Source organism: Mercurialis annua, linkage group LG5 (genome assembly GCF_937616625.2).
Source record: "Mercurialis annua linkage group LG5, ddMerAnnu1.2, whole genome shotgun sequence".
Taxonomy (NCBI): Eukaryota; Viridiplantae; Streptophyta; class Magnoliopsida; order Malpighiales; family Euphorbiaceae; genus Mercurialis; species Mercurialis annua.
In genome coordinates, this window is record NC_065574.1 from 16,407,920 (window position 1) to 16,422,139 (window position 14,220).

Below are 14,220 nucleotides of genomic sequence, written 5' to 3' on the forward strand. Positions count from 1 at the left end.
AACCTTTAATTAACTAATCAATTAGTAATTATATATAAAAGGCTATTTAGTAATTTTGCATGTCCCTCCCTCCATCCGTTCGTAATCTGACCCGTCAATTTATTTATTTATTTATTAAATTTTTGATATAAATATTCTTATAGTTTACAATTTTTAAAATATATAAAATCTAGATCATTGGATACAAAATTTTATTATAGCAAGTCATATAAAAGTGTAATACGATTTTTGGACAAGAAATGAAATCCAGTTACTAAATAGCACATTCAGAATTAAAAAAAAACGCACCTTTTATTAATTTATCAATTAGTAGAAATTACCACAATTTTAGGTAATAATTAGAAAATATAGTGAATCATACGTACTATGTATACTAATCAATATAATAATTACTTGTTAAAATCAAATTCAACTACTTCCTTACTAATAGTATCTTATCTTTATTATTAATTAAGAAAAGACTAACAAACCTATTATTAAATACATTCGAAATTTTTTTTAGGTAAATTTGTCTGTCTTCCCCCATCTGTATTTTTATATATAGTATATAAAGAAAAGTGCTAATGAGAAAAAAGAGAGCATTGTGGAATCCCACGTTGCTTAGGAAAGCTCATTTAATTGATCTTATAAATGTGTTCACTCACTCTTGAGTTTGGACCACAAGGGGTACCCAGTTTTGTGGATGGGTTAGGAGTTACATCCTACCTAATTTACCACACGCGCGCGCCATCCGTCGGCCGGATAGTCTGGTCAGGTTTTAGCACTTAATAAATTTTTTATTTCTGAATTTTTTTTTGTAACGTTTTATTTTTTAACTAAAATACAATCCCTGATTTTCCTCCCACGATTTGACTCTTTGATTTATTAAAGGAAAACGTTTTGATTTATTGTTTTTTACCGTTTCAGTTTTCTATTATCTATAAACTGCTGTCTTTTCCATCAGACAAAAACATCTTTTACAACAGCTATTTTCATTAAACAAAAACAGTTCTTGAGCAATACGAAATAGAAAGAGTGTAATTGACCGCTGAACAAAATACAGTGTTCATCGGAGGTGTGGCTGTTTTATCCTGGGGACGACGTGGTACGTACGACTGCTTGCACCATTAGAGGCAGAGCCGCGAAACGTCTTAAAGAGAGCGACCTAGTCCGCGACTCAACCAGAAACGGTGTTTGGTAATTTCGTTCCATTTCATAAACTGTTCCAACAATTTTAAGACGCATACAGTTTCTGCGATGGCTAATGATGATGTTTCTGGTTTAGATTCTGGTCGCTTTGATGTTAACAAACCGTTCCGTTTTGAGGGTCTCCATTTTAAAAGATGGAGGCAGAAAACTTTATTTTTTCTCACCATGAAAAATGTTGCTGCTGTTCTTACTACTCCTTTACCTGTTGTTGCTGATACTGCCGATGGTGATGAACTGGATAAACAAACTGCTGATATTCAACAGTGGCTTAACAATGGCTATTTATGCAAAAACTATATTCTGAATGCTTTGTGTGATGATTTGTATGACTATTATAATTCAGATAATTATAAGTCAGCTACTGAAATCTGGGAGGCGCTGCAAAGGAAGTATGATACGGAGGAGGCTGGAACAAAGAAGTATGCTGTCAGTCGCTATCTGAAATATCAGATGACGGATGAAAAATCAGTCGAGGCTCAGTCACATGAATTGTAGAAAATTGCACATAAGATAATCTCTGAAGGTATAGTCCTTGATGAACAATTTCAAGTTGCTGTATTGATTGATAAACTGCCCCCTTCGTGGAAGGATTTTAAGAACTCTCTCAGGCACAAAACCAAAGAATTTTTACTAGAAAGTTTGATTACTCGCCTTCGTATTGAGGAAGAGACGAGAAAACAGGACCAGAAAGATGAGGTGCTTGTTGTTTCAAACAACAACAGAAAGTTCAGTTCTGCGGTTCTGAAGCCTAATGGCAAAAAATTTAAGAATCAGAATCGCAATGGGAACTCGAACCAAAATGTGAATCGTAACAGAAATAATCAGAATGGTAATCCTACTCGGAACCATATTGTGAGACAGCAACCACTTATCAGAAATGATCCGCCACAGTTTTTGTGTTTCAACTGTGGAAAACCGGGTCATATGGCACGCAAGTGTCGGAACAGACCAGGGGCAGCCCTTCAGGCTAACCTAACTGAAGAGCCGTTTGTGGCTATGATCACTGAGATGATATCTGAGATCAACCTTGTTGGTGGATCAGAAGGGTGGTGGGTAGACACAGGCGCATCTCGCCATGTCTGTCATGATCGTGCTATGTTTAAGACATACACTGCTGTTGAAGATAAGAAAGTGCTGTTGGGTAACACTCACACCACTACTGTTGCTGGAATTGGAAGTGTCGAACTGAAGTTCACTTCAGGGAAGACATTAATCTTGAAGGATGTAATGCATACTCCCATGATGAGGGAATCTGGTGTCTGGCTATCTTCTCAACAAGACTGGGTTTTTTCAAACTATTGGGGGTGATATGTACACCATCACTAAGAATGGTATTTTTGTGGGAAAGGGTTATGCTTGTAAGACTATGTTCAAGATGAATGTTGAAATTAATAAAGTATCTACTTCAGTTTACTTGTTGTCTGATTTTAATGTTTGGCATGCTAGACTTTGTCATGTTAATAAACAGATTATTAATAATATGAGTAACCTAGGATTAATTCCTAAAATGACTTTGAATGATTTTTAAAAATGTGAATTTTGCAGTCAGGCTAAAATAACGAAAACTTCACATAGATTAGTAATTAGAGAATCTGAACCATTAGATTTAATTCATTCTGATATATGTGAACTTGATGGAAACTTGACTAGAAATGGCAAGCGTTATTTTATCACTTTTATTGATGATTGTTCTGATTTTACTTTTGTGTACTGGATGAAAAATAAGAGTGATACACTTGATATGTTCAAGTTATTTGTTACAGAAATTGAAAATCAATTCAATAAGAAAATCGAAAGATTTCGCAGTGATAGAGCACTGAATATGAAGCTTGTTTATAGATTTCTATAACTCGCATGGTATAGTACATGAAAGAACTGCACCTTATTCTCCTGAAATGAACGGTAAAGCAGAAAGAAAAAATAGAACATTTACAGAAGCTGTAGTGTCTATTTTATTAAACTCAGGTGCTGCTTCTTATTGGTGGGGTGAAATATTATTGACTGTTGGCTACGTGCTAAACAGAGTACCAAAATCGAACAATAAGATTTCACCTTATGAGATTTTAAAGAAAAGACAACCAAATTTGTCTTATTTGAGAACATGGGGCTGTTTGGCCTATGTTAGGATTCCTGATCCAAAACAAATAAAATTAGCAAGTAGAGCCTATGAATGTGTATTCATTGGATATACAGTCAATAGCAAGGCATACAGATTTTATGACTTGACTACACGAGTGATTATTGAATTCGTGGATGCTGATTTTTATGAACAGAAATTTCCTTTTAAATTAGGAAATAGTGGGGGCGAATCATCTAGTAGCATTCCTGTTGTCAGGAATAATGAGATTACAGATGATATAGAATCAGAGATCAGAAGGAGTAAAAGAGCTAGAATCTCGAAAGACTTTGGTCCAGATTTCCAAGTCTATTCTTTATAGGAGGATCCTGCAAACCTCCAGGAAGCTCTAACTTCTTTAGATGCTGATCTTTGGCAAGAAGCCATAAATGAAGAGATGGAATCTTTGGAATCCAATAAGACTTGGCATTTGACTGATTTACCCCCCGGTTGCAAAACCATAGGTTGTAAGTGGATTTTGAAAAAAAAAATGAAACCTGATGGCACAGTTGATAAATATAAAGCTCGACTTGTGGCTAAGGGTTATAGACAACGTGAAAATGTTGATTTCTTTGATACCTATTCACCAGTTACTAGAATAACATCCATTAGAGTGCTGATTTCGATCGCTGCACTCTATGATTTGGTAGTACATCAAATGAATGTTAAGACCGCTTTTTTGAATGGTGAATTGGAGGAAGAAATTGACATGGACCAACCTGAAGGTTTTGTGATACATGGACAAGAACAGATAGTGTGCAAGTTGGACAAATCTTTGTATGGTCTAAAACAGGCACCTAAGCAATGGCATGAGAAATTTGATAATCTTGTCATCTCAAATGGTTTTAAAGTGAATAAAAGTGACAAATGTATATATTACAAATCTGAGAATGAGCTTTGTACTTTCATATGTTTATATGTGGATGACTTGTTGATCTTTGGATCAAATATTCATGTTGTGAATGCTGTGAAATCAATGTTGGGTGCCAACTTTGATATGAAAGATCTAGGTGAAGCGAATGTCATTCTTGGCATAAAGATAACTAGATCTGAAAAAGGAATTTCTTTAGATCAATCTCACTATGTTGAGAAGATTCTAAAGAAATATAACTACTTCGACTGTAAACCTGCATGTACACCTTATGATCCAAGTGTAAAACTTTTTAAGAATACTGGTGATAGTGTACGACAGTCTGAATATGCGAGCATCCTTGGCAGCCTTCGGTATGCCACTGATTGTACTAGACCCGACATTACATATGTCGTTGGATTATTGTGCAGGTTTACTAGTAGACCTAGTATTGAGCATTGGAATGCTATTGAAAGGGTAATGAGATACCTTAAAAGAACAATGAATCTTGGATTACATTATCTGAAGCATCCTGCTGTACTTGAAGGGTACAATTATGCAGATTGGAATACATTGTCAGATGATTCCAAAGCAACGAGCGGATATATTTTTAGTATAGCTGGTGGAGCTGTTTCTTGGAAATCAAAGAAACATACGAGTCTGGCTCAATCTACGATGGAGTCAGAAATGATAGCACTAGATGCTGCTAGTGAAGAAGCAGGATGGCTAAGAAGCCTGCTAGCTGAGATTCCTTTATGGGAAAGACCGATACCAGCTGTGTTGATCCATTGCGATAGTACCGCGGCTATTGCAAAAATTGAGAACCGTTATTATAATGGTAAGAAACGACAGATACGTCGTAAGCACAGCACTGTTAGAGAATTTATCTCAATAGGAGCTGTTAGAGTGGATCATGTACGCACTGATGATAACTTAGCAGATCCTTTGACGAAAGGATTAGCTAGAGAGAAAGTCCATAAAACTTCCAAGGGAATGTGACTATTGCCTATAAAATGAATCATCCATAATGGTAACCCAACCTAACTGACTGGAGATCCCAAGAAATAGGTTCAATGGGTAATAACAAGTTATGAATGATATGAGCCAAAACATGCAAAATTGAGGCATGATTCCTGAAGCGATTAGAGGATGAGTTAATAGAATCTCTTAATGAAGTCTATACTCCATTTGGAGTGGAGTACCTAGCTACGGGAGTACTCTTGATAGCTTCACCTTTGTGGATCGTTCACTTAACTGGGATAGACGTGCATGGCCATAAATGCACGGGCTTTTGAATACACTCTTAGAAAAGGATGTGTGTGGTTAGATGTCCGAGATAGAGTTTAAGACTACGAGTCACTCTTGTTGAATCAGAATCTAACACACCACGCAAAGGTTCAAATCGAAAGATACCTTTGCTTATGCGCAATCTTTATTAGATCAGAAATTGCTCGAGAAATTATTTTTAAAATTCAAAGTGGGAAATTGTTGGTACAAAATTGAATTTAAAAAGATAAGGAAAAGAAAAGTGCTAATGAGAAAAAAGAGAGCATTGTGGAATCCCACATTGCTTAGGAGTGCTCATTTAATTGAGCTTATAAATGTGTTCACTCACTCTTAGGTTTGGGTCCCAAGGGGTACCCAGTTTTGTGGATGGGCTAGGAGTTACATCCTACCCAATTTACCACACGCGCGCGCGCGCCGTCCGTCCGTCCGTCGGCAGGCTGGTCAGGTTAGGTTTGGTTTTAGCACTTAATAAATTTTTTTTTTTTCTGAAATCTTTTTGTAACGTTTTATTTTTTGAATAAAACACAATCCCTAATTTTCCTCCCACGATTTGACTCTTTGATTTATTAAAGGAAAACGTTTTGATTTATTGTTTTTTACCGTTTCAGTTTTCTATTATCTATAAACTGCTGTCTTCCCCATCTGACAAAAACATCTTTTACAACAGCTATTTTCATTAAACAAAAACAGTTCTTGAGCAATACGAAATAGAAAGAGTGTAATTGACCGCTGAACAAAGTGCAGTGTTCATCGGAGGTGTGGCTGTTTTATCCTGGGGACGATGTGGTACGTACGACTGCTTGCACCATTAGAGGCAGAGCCGCGAAACATCTTAAAGAGAGCGACCTAGTTCGCGACTCAGCCAGAAACGGTGTTTGGTAATTTCGTTCCATTTCATAAACTGTTCCAACAGTATATAGAGTTAATTATATATAAAATCACCATCTTTATACGAAATTGCAAAAATAAAAAATCTTTAAAATGTGTCAATTTAGGGCACCACCTTTCGTTTATTTTCAAAAACAACATCAGCAAACTATTATTGCGTTTTTATCATGACGTGGCATGACACGTGGCACTCTTATCGGGTGTACAAGTCAGTAAAGTTTTACCTAAAAATTTACCCACGTTGTTTTTGAAAAGAAATGAAAAGTGATGCCTTGAATTGACACGTTTTAAAAGTCGTGTTATTTTTAAAATTTCATGTAAAGATCGTGATTTTATATGTAATTAATCCTAGTATAGATAGATAATCACACATCATGGTTAAGTTTTAAAATGGATGAAAGTAAATTAGTTGACTATGAATCACAAAGTTAAAAAAAGGATTGATCCTTTACTCATTTGTTTCTATTTCTCTATTGTTTGTGTATTTATCCTGTTAATGGAAAGGCAGTGAGGACATAAGAGTATTTCTAAGGCCAAATAATTAAAAAAGACCAAATGTTTCATGAAAATTTCACAAAAGTGCAACTTTTTAATTTTATCCAATTTGTCATAAAATGCATGATTTTGTTTCAATTTTGTCCAACTACACAATTTTACTTATATGATGCTGATGTGTGGCAATGCCACATCAGCGCTACATAAGCGCCACATGAGCAAAATTATATAATTGGACAAAATTAAAACGAAATCATGCGAGGACAAATTGGATAAAATTGAAAGGTTTGAATTTTTGTGAAACTTTCATGAAAGGTTTGGTATTTTTTTAGACATTTGACCTATATTTAATAGACTGTCTAAAATAGTCTAACTCTTTATTTTGGGGATAATTAATTCTGACCATCACTGAACTTTCCAGTTTTTTTTTTTATTTCAGTCATCAAACTATTTCCTTTTTCTTTTCGATCATTAAACTTTTATTTTTTTTCATTTTAATATTTTCGGCCAAAAATGCTTAGGTGGCAGCCGGAAATTGACATGTGACAACCGGATTTTGCTAGTTTTACTTTAAAAATTTACCACATATATATAATTTTACTTTAAAAATGAGTTTTAAAGTCAAATTATGCATATATAGCAAGTTTTCAGGTAAAAAACAATTAACTCCAGCTGCCACCAAAGAATTTTTGGCCGGAAAATATCAAAATGCAAAAATTGAAAGTTCAGTGATCAAAAATAAAAAAGTTAGTTTAATGACTGAAATGAAAAAACTCGAAAATTCAATAACCTTCAGAATCAATTACCCTTATTTTGAAGTTTAATGTTAAAATAGAGGTCCAATGAATTTTTTTAATGTAAATTTAAAGGTTTAATCACCAAAAATTCTCGACCTTTTAGCTTGCATTTATACATTGTAATTTTGTCAAATTCACCTAAATTCGCACCTTTATTTTCCAATTACACCATGGAAATTAAATTGACCATTTTCTACTTAAAAAATGCCAAATAATTACTTTGTCCCCCACCTAAGAAACAACAATTAAATGTATCTAATTTATTATTAAATACTTTTTCTAAATTCAAATGATTTTTATAAATTCAAATAATTTTTTTTAAACAAAAATTATTTTTTTCGTAAACCTGTTTTTCTACTTAAAAAATGCCAAATAATACTTTGTCCCCCACCTAAGAAACAACAATTAAATGTATCTAATTTATTATTAAATACTTTTTCTAAATTCAAATGATTTTTATAAATTCAAATAATTTTTTTTAAACAAAAATTATTTTTTTCGTAAACATGTTCGTCTTCCTCGAGACGAACTGGTTCGTCACGAGAAAAACGAACCAGATCTGGGTGAATTAGACAAAATTACAACGTCGGAGTGCAAATGAAAAGGGAATAAAAGATTGAGGTTTTTTTTGGTGATTTAGCCAAAGTTAAAATAGAGAGTGTGTTTTGTTTATAATTTTAAATTCAAAAAAATAAATTATCTTTTTATTTCTAAAAATGTGTTTTGATTTTATTTCAACATAAAAAAATAAAAATAAAATAAAATAAAAACAAAAAAAATAATATATAATTAAATTAATTAATATTTATTAAATAAAGTGTCATATTTTAAAGAGTCCGCTGAATTACAATTGAAAATTTTATATTTTTATATACAAGTTTTTTTTAAAAAATATATACTTAGAGATACTTTAAGGATATTAAACTCTGATGATCATTAGACTTTACTCAAATTACAGAAAGATCACTAAAATTTTTTTTGTTACAAAATGATCATTGAACTATACTTTTTACTACAAAAATGTTTATGTTGTTACAAAAACAACACTAAACTTTTCGTGAATTACAAAAATGTCACTAGATAATACCTCTTATTACAAAAAGGTCATTGAACTATGTTCCTTTTTGTAAATTTGGCTTTCCACGTAAGTAAAAATGTTGCGTTTTTGCTTAAAACGCAACGTTTTAGATGGTTGAACCCCTTTGTAATAAAAGTTATAGTTCAATGACCATTTTGTAACAAAAGTTTTTTTAGTGATCTTTCTGTAATTTGAGGAAAGTTTAGTGATCTACAGAATTTAATATCCGATACTTTAATATATGTAATTTTTTTTATTTCTGATTATTGTCTATCAAAATTATTCTCTATTATAATAATCATGCTACTATTATCTTTATGAATTTTATTGTCGGTTGCTTTCCATATATTGGACGTATCCATTTGAAAGAAAATCAAATAAAACAAAAACCAATCATTAATTTATACCTCTAAATTTATTATTTTCGTTTTCTCATGTACTTTAACTTATAGCAAAAGGGTCAACACTGGCCAGTGAAGGCTTGGCCTAATGGCCGAGTCCTTCCAAGCGCATCTTAAGGTTAGGTTCGACCTTCACTCTGCTAACATAATTTAACATAATTAGATTTTATTTATCGATCAAAAACAAAATCCACAATGAATTTAGGCTAAATGTCGTAAAAAGGCCAAATTTTTTATAAAAATTTTACAAAAATTCCAACCTTTTAATTTTATCGATTTTATCTAAAAACTGATTATTTGGTTTCACAAAAATCCCGGCCTTTCAATTTTGTCAACTGTGGCAAAAAATTAGAGGTGGCAATTTTCACCCATACCCACCCATTGTATAAAGGGTATGGAGTATAAAAGGGTAGTTATATGTTAAATGGGTAGTAAATGGGTAAAAATCTTCCAACCCATTAAAATAGGGGTTATAAAAGGGTTTAACATGGGTACCCACACTCTACCCATAATAATTCAATAAGCAAAATTGGTTGAATGACACATGTCAATTTAGGAGTATTTGAGTTTTTTTTATAATATCAAATAAATTTTAAATTTCAAAATCAATATTCAAAAGTCATAATAAACTAAAATAATTTTTTCGATAATAATTTTTTTTCAGAAAATATTTTATTTTTTGGGAAATATTTTTTCCAAAAAATATTTTTTTTCGGAATTTTTTTTTCAAAAATAATTTTTTTCAGAAATTTTATTTATTCAGAAAATATTTTTTTCCAGAAATTTTTTTTCCAGAAAATATTTTTTTTTTAAAATTTTTTTTCAAAAAATAATTTTATCCAGAGATTTTTCTTTATCTAGAAATCTTTTTTTTTTTTCAGAAATTTTTTTTTGTCGGAAAATATATTTTTTCCATGATTTTTTCCCAGAAAATAGTTATTTTTCAGAAAATATTTTTTTTATCCAGAAATTTTTTTTTTGTCGAAAAAAAAAATTTTCCCACATTTTTTTCCCGGATTTCCAGAATTTTTTTTCGGGAAGTATTTTTTCCTAGAACATATCCTCTCTAAAAATTATTAATTCTCACAAGATGTACAATTAAAATGTAATATAATTTAAATTTTAAAAAGTCAATTTTTAACATTATACATATTAAGTGGATTAATGGGTGGGTTAGGGTCATACAGGGTTACATGGGTATGGGCACCCATATAAAATTAAAACGGGTCATAAATGGGTAGATCACCCATTTATAACCCTACCCATTTAAACCCAACCCATACCCACCCATTTGCCACCTCTACCAAAAATGGATTATTTGGTTTCACAAAAGTCCTGACCTTTCAATATATGTGCATGCCATGTAGGAGCCACATAGGCAAATTGAAATTAAATTGAGAGTTGACCACAATTGAAACCAAATAATATATTTTTGGCCAAAATCGACAAAATTGAAAGGTCAGGACTTTTGTGAAACTTTTATATAGGGCTGGCAATGGGGAGGGGATTCCCCGTTCCCCGTAGGGACCTGCCCCTAATGGGGCGGGGAATCTCCACCAATTACTCCCATGGGTACGGGGATGGGGGAAAATCATTCCCCAACCACGGAGATGGGGAGGGGACGGGGAGTATAGTCCCCATCCCATGGGAATCCCCATCCCCGTCCCCGTGGGAATCCGATTTATATTTATGTATATTTATATTATATTATAAGTTTTAGTATGTTATTTATAATTTTAAATAATTTAACATAATTTTTTTTATTAGTTTTTATTCAGTTTTAAATATATAATATTATAAAAGGTAATAGTATTTTCTATAATAATTTTTTTTTCAAATATCTTATAAAAATAATAAAATTATTTATAAATTATATTTAATTGTATGGGGAACGGGGATCCCCATGGAGATGGGGAATCCATGGGGATGGGGACGGGGATGATTTTATCCCCATTAATTAAACGGGGACGGGGATGGGGCTTCCCCATAGACGCGGGGATGGGGATGGGGATGGCTTCTCCGTCCCCACCCCGCCCCATTGCCATCCCTACTTTTATAAAAGGTCTGACCTTTTTAAGATATTTGGCCATGAACTTATAATAAAATCAAACAATTTATTTTCATTCGTTTTAATTGATTAAAAAATACATTTTATATATAACTCAATTACGAATGAAATTATACTATATCAATAAATTTAATTATTGATTCAATTTTATTTTTAATTAATTTATCAATATAATAATATTATTCTTATTTGACATAAAAATAAAAAATATTATAATTAATTAATTAAAATGGCTAAACATGAAGTGTTTATTAAAGTCATTTATACATATATTAAAACTATTGTACATCTAAATATTGTTTTTTCTATATCCACATTTTTTGATCATATAGTATGTCAAATTATTAAAGTATGGCAAAAAATGGAGAATAAAGATTCAGTTAAGTATCTAAATTTAACCTATAAAATCAATTTTTTTTGACAAATTAGTACAAAACAATCAAATAATTATTTTCTATTGCTTACCTTTGTTTTTTTTAGTATTTCTATAATTATAGTATTTCAAATAGAATGTACAAACTTCATCTTCTAACATAGATAAATAGCACTAGTTCTCCACTCTTTTTTTATTATTGGAATTGTCTTTAAAACTTATAATATTGATGAATAAATCCGAATTCAAAGAACCACTCTTGTAGTAACGAGCTTGATGTGCATAATAAACTAATATAATATATTCCCCATTGCCATACAACCTACTACATTCTCTTTTATTTAATTTAATTTATCATTATGGTATAGAATTAAATATTAATGTAACCCTATTCTGTCCTATACCCAAATTATAAACTTTGAAGAAAGCACTACAAGAAGCAAAATAATAAACAAATAAAAGATTATTCTGTTTTATCCAAAGTTCCCTACCAAACAAATTTAAAAATATAATTAAAATCATAGTGAGAAGACGAAAACTCAGACAAAATAAGTAATTAACTAACTAAACAATGATTAAAGTTGTAAACACATAAATTAAAGAAACCATTTCTGTTGTCGTGGGGTTGGTTGGTGCAAGATAAAAGAGTGTTTCCAAGCGTAAATGGCGTTGATTAACATAAATATAATTTATTTATTTATTGTTGGTGGTAGTGGTGGCGGCGGCGGAGGTTGTGGTGGAGGAGGAGGAGGAGGTGGTGGTGGTCCGACAAGAAGACGTGTAGCTAATATTAATATAGTGGACTGTGTTTGCCCTCACCAACCAATTAAATTTGGCAGTGTCCCCACTTAGGACAACATAAAAAATATCCTCTGCTGTATTGATTTTGGTTTTATATTTGGAGCATGCACCTTTGACGTCGGTGATTTGTTAGGAAATCGCTCAGAAACTTAGTATTTTTGTGTTGGCTAATTTTTTTAATTTGTTTTCTCTTTGAGATTATAAATTTAATGGTTTGGATTGAATTTTAAAATGTGTTTTTTTGTCTATTAATCTAGTATTTGTGCTCTTTATTTACTTCATCCATGTAATAACTTTTATTAGTATGATAAATTTAGTGATTTTGTAATGAGATGTAGTTATTGTTATATTCAATTATGATAATTTAAAGGTAAAATTATTTTATCTATCCATAAATATGGTTAAAATGGATATAAATAATTTTAATTGTTTAGTTCGTCAATTTACGGGTTATGACAATTAAATCCAAAAAGCAAATAAAAATAAAAGAATATAATTAATTAAAAATAAGATACAATTCATTATATTATAAACTATATTTATCATAGTTCTTATATGAAGAAATATTTTATAAAGTTTTCTATAATAGCAATTTTTTGAAATAATATGGAATATACAAATTTTTATAAGATTAAATATTAATATCTTAAAATTTATATTTTTTTATTTAGTTATGGGACTGATTTATCAATGTATTAATGGAAGATGTGGTGATGAATAGGCACATTTATGTGTAAATGTTGATGAAGGTTTAAGATAAAAAATAGTTATACTGACTTAGATAACCTCACACGCTCGTGGATGAGATTATTGTGCATCAGACCAAAAGACAAATTTATGGACACTATCAAAACACTTGTACTTGTTTTATTGATTTTACCGATTTAAAAAACATATTCCGAAAAAACATCTCATCAAAATAGGTAATCCAAATAACAATACATTCAAAATTAAAGGGCTGAAAATGTAAATAACTGAAAAATAGTGAAAATGTAAACATGTATTATATAAAATGCACATATGACTCGATCTGTACTGGCACATGAACAAGTAGTAATTACTCCTAAATAAACATCTTATCATGGGGTTTTGTAACACATATATACAAACATAAGTGGATTTTATTCCATTTGCATGCATAAATATCCTAAACCGGAGATTAATATGACATTAATTTTATTATTTTCATCTTAAATTTCTATATACCATTAATTACATTTTTCATGATAGTCCTAAATTTTTTATGTGATTTGTTAGCTTTATACTAAGTTATTGTCATTAGTCTGATTAATCCAATTAATAATGGTCCGTCTGTACATAGATTCAAAGCTATAAACAATATAAACATATCCAATTGCAGGTGTTGTACATATAAAGTTAGAAATATTTTTAAACCTCTTTCTGGAGTATTAGCGGTTTTCTATGATTTGTCTGTTGATACATCCAGATTCCGATCAAAACACAAAAATTGCTTCTCTGGTCGATACAAATCCACTAATTCAAATCAGAGTTGATTTTGTGTCCAAAGAAAGCGGAAAACGGGTCTAGAAATTACTGGTCCGGTTTGGTCTCGAAACCCATGTTGACATGGCAGGCAGATCCACTATTGCTGACGTGCGTGATATGCCAAAATTTCTAATTTTTAAATTAAGCTACGTGTCACGATTTTGACAACCAGTATTATGAGAAGCGATATTTAAATTTAAAAGGAGGATTTAAATATTTGGGGAAGCCCATAAAAATATGGGAATCATAAAAAAATATTTTGGATAATTACAATAAGGACGGTTTTAAGTACGTCTATCTTTAACGGTTCATATCTCCCTATTTCGACATTAAAATTTGACGTTCTTTATGTCAAATTAAAATTATCGACGT